Genomic DNA, 9245 nt, shown 5'->3' on the forward strand with positions numbered 1-9245 from the left:
AGAAGTAATAAACATTAAATAAATTGCCAAGTATTTTAAAGTTGTCACAAATTGAAATGCAAATGGAAGTAATAGTAATTAAGAGTTATTTTAAGTGATTAATTTAACACATAATATTTATTCTTTTTGCTTAGTTTGTTTCTTTTAATTTATTTTTCTTTTGTACTTATTATTTAGTAAATTGATTTTATACTCCATTTTTTATAAATATGTACCATTTTTTTACAAAACAATTTGCAAAGGAATTAGAATCACTACTCAATCTAGAAATCTACACACAGATAAAAATCTCAATAATATCGAAGCAATAATGCTTTACTTTATACGCTTTATCAAGGAGGGAAATCTAATTCGATTTTCTTAAAGAGGAAAGCAGAAGTTTTGATCTTAAGAAAGTATGTGTGTAGATTACTGTATACCTATGTGTATAGGTTGTTTTTCATGATTATTACAATAGATAATTATATTAATGACGGAAATTCAGAACTATATTAATTATTTAGGTTATTAGCTTATAGTTTAATTATTAGGTTAAGTTTAATTGTTTCTTTTTTTCTTTAACCATTAGTTTATATCGATATAGTTTTTCTTTCTTTCTTGGGTATGAGGTTTTATAAGTAAATAGTGATGGTCATCACCCACCTTCACGCATTTGTACAGACTGGTGCTAACAAGACGACTTCAAGTTTTAGAATAAAGTGCTTGAAAAAGCCCACTATGTTGGAGCGAAACATCGCATATATAGCAATAACTTTTCGTTCGTACCCGTATAAAACTACTGAGTGAAAAAATGTACATTTCCATAATTTTTTACGTAAAAAATGTCTCTTGCTAAAAATCACTAAGAGCAACTGTCCTCAAGATATTTAGAATGGAAATACTCAATACATGCCATTACTGACAAAAAATAAACATGTTGATTAGTTAGTTATTTAACTGAAATGATAAATTTGGGGACTCTTTATTATATTTTTTAAATTCATCATAAATTATTTTTCTTCGAAAAAATGATGATAAAACAGTTTCGGTTGAACTTTTGGCACAAAAACATTTTAAATTTATGATTTCAGACTAATAACTATTGAATTTACATCAAAGAATATGTCAACATGTTTAATTTATGTCAATGATGACAGGTATTGATAATTTTGATTCGAAATATCTCGAGAAGCATTACTTGTAGTGACTTTTCCCAAGACACCTTTTTAAGTAAAAAAACGTTGTAAATGTATATTTTTTTACTCAGTACTTTTATACAGGTATGGACGAAGAGGTATTACTCTTCAAACCAGTTAAACAAGATGTAAGTGGCACCTCCTACAACTAGGAGTCACATTGATATCAAAATCAAATTTCTCAAATCAAAAAACTCCCATACACCAATTTTCAGCCAAATATTGACATTACTTCAGAAATTATTTGAAATAAATCGAAATTAAAGTGAAATTTCTACACCCAGTATCTCCGAAACTAAGCATTTTAGGACATACATTTATACTAACTTTTTTACTTATTTTTATCTGAATAATATGCTGCCGAAGTTTCCCGAATATAGTTCTGATCACCCTGTATATTATACAGGGCGAGTCTTAAATGATTGCAAATATTTTCAGGACTGGTAGATCTCGAAAAGGAACATATTTTCGCTTTACCGTTTTTTAAATAAGTCCAAAATGACCGAGATATTTTACTAAAATTAAAAAAAAAATTGAGAATTATTTCCGGGTTTTCTTTTTTGTAAATATAATCTATTATCCTCGCTATTATCTGTGTTTTCATTTTATGAAGATATTGTGTTTTTTAACTAAAAATTAAAAAAAAATTACCAATTTTTCTGAAATATTCCAAAAAAATATTTTCAATTTTTTCTCTTTTCGCGATAAAAACATTGTAGACATGTTTCTGGGGTCGAAATATACTACCCTAAAAAATTATTGCACTTATTTAAGACTCACCCTGTATAATTGGAATAACTAACCACAGAATAAATATTTTATAATAAAATTATAATAATATATTAAGTATATAAGCGCATACAATACTATTTAGTATACCTACTGTGAGGTATTATTGCTTCATTATGAATGGGTTTCTACATTATTATCTCACACGTCCTCTAATAGCAGTTTCACATAAATTTTATTTCTATTAAACTAATGAAATTGCATTACTGACTATAACTTACCCATGTATGAGGAACTAATGCGCTGTTTAAACTAAAACGTATGCAATAAACTTATTGTCTATGTCGCATTTAAACTGAATGAAACATTATTTAGGTATTAACGTTCAGTGCTGAAACACCATTATAACTTATCTAGAGATTGCTGGTCGTAAATATGTCAGTAATTTTGTAAATAAGCTTCTATGTTTTAATGAAAAGCAAATAGTAGGTACTTGTATTTTGTAGGAGGGAAACTGTTTAGAGACTTACTCGCTTAATTGGACAGAAGATTAGTATTAATATTTCACTTGATAATAAAACGTTACAAAATGTTTTACATTTAAAAGTTACATGTGAAATATAATATTAGACACAACTGTCACTGTTATGTATCCTCTTGTTGGACAGACCATATTTAATGGATTAATTGATACAAATTATACGGAAACTGCAGGTCGCGCAACCATCAATGGGACAAAATAATAATAATAATAATAATAATAAGAGAGAACTCTGTGGTCAAAACCAGCGCAACACAATGATAGAGCCGAGTGGATACAAGAGGAATCGAATAGATACAACACCGAAATGAAGGAACCAATTACAACGATTGAAGATACCATTCAGAAATTGCATAACTGGAAAGCTGCCGGTCCAGACGGTGTTCATAACTTCTGGTGGAAATACGTTCAATGCTACACCCAGCCCTAGTCGAAATAGTAAACGAAATACTTGAGAATCCAGCTAAATGTCCTTTATTCATGACTGAAGCTATCACCTATTTCAAGCCTAAAAATGAAAACACTGAAAACCCCAACGATTATAGACCTATAACATGTTTGAACACTATATATAAAATTATATCATCTCTAATAGCCAATAAAATAAATAGTCATATAACACAACATAACATCTTACTAGAAGAGCAAAAAGGATGTCGTAGAAATTCCAAAGGTTGCAAAGAACAACTAATTATTGACACAGTTGTAACCAATCAAGCTAAAAAGGCAAAGAAAAATATATCTCTTGCTTGGATAGACTATCAAGAAGCATACGATTCAGTACCACATCAGTGGCTCCAGAAAGTGCTCGAAATATACAAAATATACCCCAAAATAAGAACATTACTGAAAACTTTTATGGAGAGTTGGCGCACACAGCTCGTTATAAAAATTGACGAGCATACACATAAATCCAACCAAATACCCATTAGACGTGGCATATTTCAAGGCTACACTTTTAGCCCTCTATGGTTCTGCCTAGCATTGAACCCTCTGTCTAATATGTTAAATCATAGTAACACAGGATTTAAATTAACATCAAAAAAGGAAACGCTATATACAATCAACCATCTTTTGTATATGGATGATCTTAAACTATACGCCAGTAACAAAAATGATTTAACCACTCAATGGTTACATCGCAATTTACCTCGGATATCCAAATGAACTTTGGGATGGAGAAATGTGCCTGTGTACAGGGTGGGTCAAATTCGACGCTTTTAAATGGAAACACCCTTTTCTATAGGAGATAGACGAAATCTAATATCGGTGTCTGGAGCTCAATTTTCATCAAAAACATGAGGGTGACAACCGCACATCAATATCTGTTACCGTTTCGGAGCTACGGGGTGTTTTTCAAAAATGTGCATTTTTAACAAACCGCTGTAACTTTTTTGCTATGGAAAATTTTGTATTTCTATGAAAACATTTCCAAAGCACCTTTTTTACGTAGAATTTAATGGTTTAAGTATAATTTTTTTAAAATTAATAATTTAAGAGTTATCAACAGAAAAATTGATTTTTTATTTGGGACACCCTCTATATTTTTAATTAACTGAAAATAATTTAAAATTACCTTTTCAAAAATATAGCACACTTGATATTTTGTTATAATCCCCTTCGAAATACAGAATTTTTAAAAGTTCGCCAGTTTTAACTAGTAGGCTTTGGAACCCTTATTGATGATATGCCCTTAATGGAACTCAAAAACATATTTTTCCAGCAAGACGACGCACCGCCTCTGAACGCTGAAGTTATCAGCAAATTGTTGCAGCCAATTTCAAGAATAATTGAATAGCTAACAAAAATCCCAGCGGCCTCGACGGCCAACCGCCTGACTTGTGCCCATGGATCTAATCCTATGGATATATTTGCGGAAGAATAAAGGTTTCTTATTCTTCCGTATAATCTAAACAAGAATTAGAAATACTTAGCAGTTAAGAGAGGGTATCTTTCACCCCCACTGAGTTAATGAAATCCGCGGGAGATGTTCAAAAACTGCCCCGTCTGTCCATAACAGAAAACGGTTGATATGTTGAACACCTGTAGCAAAATCTCATGTCTTGGTTTGCTATTTATTTTTATTGTTATTAGATATAGTTTAAATGTGTTGATATTAGTTAAATATATTTTTAATGGTTATAAAATTATGCAACTCTCATAGCAAATATTATTTTCGTTTTAATTGATGCTCACACCTAGATTTTTTTTGCATTACAGCCGGTGCCGTTCAAAGCCTACTTATTTAAAGCGGGCGAATTTTTATATACAGTACGTCTGTCCGTTCTGTAGCTACGGGGTATCCGTGAGAGGGGAAACGATATTCTCTCGATGTTTTTCGTAAAAAATTAGACGACGCGTCCCATTAATAAAAATTCGACAAATTTGCAAGTAGCCAATAAAATGAGTGGGCGGAGCGATTTGCGGTGACGTACTCGTCAAGTCGACGCATAAAATATATTGCTGTTTATTTAAATGTTTTTTGTCCGCATTCCTTTCATAGACACATATCGAGCAGACGCACTTTACTCTATGTCTCGAAGAGGAATCGAGGAAAATATCAAGTATGTTATATTTTTGGAAAGGTAATTTTAAATTCTTTTCAATAAATTAAAAATATACAGGGTGTCCCATATAAAAAATCAAATTTTCTGTTGATAATTCTTAAATTATTACTTTTAAAAAAATTAATCTTAAACCATTAAATTCTACGTAAAAAGGTGCTTTGGAAATGTTTTCATAGAAATACAAAATTTTCCATAGCAAAAAAGTTACAGCGGTTTGTTAAAAATGCACATTTTTGAAAAACACCCCGTAACTCCGAAACGGTAACAGATAACGATATGCGGTTTTCACCATCATGTTTTTGACAAAAATTGAGCTCCAGACACCGATATTAGTTTTTGTCTATCTCCTATAGAAAAGGGTGTTTCCATTTAAAAGCGTCGAATTTGACCCACCCTGTACATATAGTGCGTGGTGAAGTACAAGAGCCAGGCGCTATATCTTTGCTATTAAAAAACCTTAATTTCCCGTCAATTGGTCCTGAAGAGAGCTACAAATACCTAGGCTACAGTCAATGCCTCACAAAACAAAATAGGGAATTAAAACAGCAATTTCAGAATAAGTTCAATAGTCGCCTCCATAAAATTCTCAGAACGGAACTAACCTCCAAAAATAAAATAAAAGCAATCAATACCTGGTCGATCCCAGCTTTAACATATTCCTTCGGTATCTTGAATTGGTCAGACACAGATCTTAACGCACTTAACAGATTAGTTCGAACGACCCTAACTAAATACAGGATGCATCATCCGAAGGCAGCCATCGAACGCCTATACCTACCTCGCAAAGAAGGAGGCAGGAGATTACTTGATATAAAGAATGTATGCAACAAACAACTAGTCTCGCTTAAAAAATTCTTCATAACAAAAACAGAGAACTTCACATTGCACAATGCTATTGTAAAATGCGATCTGGCATACACACCACTCAATCTTTCAAAAACAGAAACTATGCCAGGCGTTGTTACTATCAAGGATCGAATAATGGCTTGAAAGTCCAAAGCGCTCCACGGAAGATTTCCCCAATCTCTTGAAAATGCCGACAGAGTAGCGTCAGTACGCTGGCTGAGGCATGAGTCTCTTCGGGGAAACTGAGGGTTTTATCTAGGCTATTCAAGACCAAGTAATAGCAACGAACAATTACAAAAAATATATTGAAAAACTCGACATATTTGACTTATGCAGAAGATGTCATAATGAATCTGAGACAATAGACCACCTCATATCCTGCTGTATGAACCTATCAAATACTGAATATCTACAGAGGCATAACTTAACAGCAAATATCCTACATCAAACACTTTCTGCCAAATACAGCCTCCTTGCAAAAGACGAAATACTGCCATATTATGAATATAAAGCACGACCTGTACTGGAGAATTACACATATAGATTGTATTATGATCTTCCAATACACACAGACAAAACAATACAAGCTAATAGGCCCGATCTCGTACTGCACAACATTAAAGATAAAATAGCATTTTTTATAGATATCACACATCCCATCGACCACAACATCAACAAAGCGGAAGAGGAGAAAATCAAAAAATACATTCCCTTATCTATGATTGTCTAAAATCTATGATTGTGCGTAGGGAATGAGTTCGTTAATAAACCTTACATGAACTGAAGTATAATGAGTATCCAGTACAAGATCTCTTCTCATTAATGCAACATACAGAAAAAATACACAAAAGATAGGGAAACATAGGGAAATACAATATTTATAACTACCATGATAAATTGCAAAATACTCATAAACAAAAAAGAAAATAATCAAAATAAATCAATTAAGCACAAATGTATACTAAATTCTTTTCTTTTTTTTGTTAATCTAATAAATGTTATTATAAACTATTTTTCCCTCGTTTTGGGGATCAATAATTTCGTGGATTTTTAATCTCTCTGTTTCTAGCGTAAATCTCTTAACTATCTTCTTAAATAATGCTATTGAGTTAATGCCATGCCTAATCTCCTTGGGAAGGAAGTATTTAATCTAGGGCCGAGATATGTAAGAGACCGTTGGAAAATAGTTCTATTAGCAGTGACGGTTTTTGACTTTTTTTCAATTTGGTGTCTAATTAAGTGTCTGTGATCAATTAGATCATTATTTGATTTAATTTTATAGTGGTAAGATATTGTTGAGAGGAAGTAGAGTTGTCTAATATCGAATATTTGGCTTTCACCATATAGAAGTTCAGTTGGATAGGTAGGTTCTTTTTTATATATGATTTTTATGAAACGTTTTTGAACGATTTCTAGTTTTTTTTTATAGATGTTTTGCTCGCACTACCCCACGAAACAATACTATATCTTATCCTAGATTCAACCAGTGAGAAATAAATCATTCTGAGGTATTTTATTTCTAAAATCTGTTTAAGAAACTTGAATTTGTATATTAATGTTCGTAATGTTTGAGAAATTTTTGTAATATGTGTGTCCCATTTTAAATGCTGATCAGTAGGAATGCCGAGGTATTTTGTGTTTTGAGTTCTGTTAATTTTTTGTCCATTGTTTAATTCAAGTTGTTGAAAATCCGGCAATCTTCTACTATTACAGGCAAAAGGAACGAATACTGTTTTATCGAAGTTAATCGTTAAATCACTATAATTAAACTAGTCAATAATATTTTTTAGATCTCCCTCTGTTATAAAAAATATGCTGTGTTATATAAAATATGTTGCGAATAACCAAGAAAGACAGTAAAGGAATAAAGTGAATACGACAAAAGACCCATGTAATAGATGTCATCCACAGAAATAAATCCCTCAAGGGGCATAAGGAATACCGACGAGGAATTAAGAGATTTAGAGGAAGACCAAACCTAAGATGGGACTTAATTAGGAAATTAGCTGGGATAACTTGACAACAATGGACCCAACTAAAAAGAGATAATCGAAATATGTGAAAGCAAGGAGGGTACACCATAATTGGAAATGGTTGAATAAGTTGAGAATGATGATGATGATAATGATCACATTACGGTGATGATTATACAAAATTATATGACTAGTAACTAGTACATGACATGATGTAAAAATGATAAACAATTTTAAACGTTATAGATAATATAAAATGTAATACCTTGTAAGTAATTATATATCAAGCAACAATGGGTACACTTGTGGAATGTGACAATGTCAATTTAATCATACAGGGTCGTTTTTATGTATCGAAACGGTCTATTATTAGGTAAAATATAGGAGGTACTGCAAAAAGTTAAATACAAATAATGGTTTATGGTTTTTAAAAAGTAGTGGGTTTTTAAATTCCTATTAGCTCCTAGTAAATTTTAGTATACAGGGTCGGTCATAAAGTTGTGTCATATCAAACTTTATTTTTAGCCGACCATACCAATAGGTATGGTAGGCTATTAGGATCGGCAAAAAAAAGTTTTTTTAATTTCACTCAAAATGAGTTATTTGGGTCATAATAGGTCATTTATGACCCAAATAACTCATTTTGAGTGAAATTAAAAAAACATATACAAAATATTTTCGTGGTGTCTGTCTGTCTGTCTGTCTCTCTGTCTGTCTGTCTGCCGTCTGTAACACGATAACTCAAAAACCGCTGAACGGATTTTAATCAAATTTGGCACAAAAATACTGTGGCACCCGAGAATCTGGCTATTAGTTTTTGGTGGGGGTGGGGGGTTGGTAAGGGGGTATGGGAGGGGGTTAAAAATTTAAAAAATCGTAACTCCAAAATTACAGTAGCTAGCGAAATGCGGTTTTTTTTAAATGAAAGGTATATATGTCTAGATTTGTTATGAAGTATTTTTAAATTGTTGAATGGCTATTTCTCTGTGTAAATCGACTAAATATTAAAACATACCTAAAAACACCTACACACAATACCTCCAGAAATAAATTATTTGTCATTGGCAGTGGTTTGTCAGTTAAATTATATATCAAGTTTTTAGATAATTTAGGGATCAGTTCATACAGCCAGCTTTAGATACATAAATATTAGAACAAAGGTTCGTTTAAACGACATTAGTGAATTAGCTACACAAAGCGATTTTAGGAAATTCATCCTCTTAGAGAGTAAAATTATGTCGGAACAATTTGTGGTATGAAAATTCCTTACTATGTGGTCTAGAAGAATGAAATCCTACAAAAAGAATTAGAAGAGATTTTTGAAATTCATCAACCAAATGGGTAAAGTTAGTAAAAATTTATATAAAACTTGGTGACCTCTGGATTATACACATAAAAATTGGCACAAAGGATC

The sequence above is a fragment of the Sitophilus oryzae genome, unplaced genomic scaffold, assembly GCF_002938485.1.
Source record: "Sitophilus oryzae breed Bouriz unplaced genomic scaffold, Soryzae_2.0 scaffold_111_pilon_pilon, whole genome shotgun sequence".
Lineage (NCBI taxonomy): Eukaryota > Metazoa > Arthropoda > Insecta > Coleoptera > Curculionidae > Sitophilus > Sitophilus oryzae.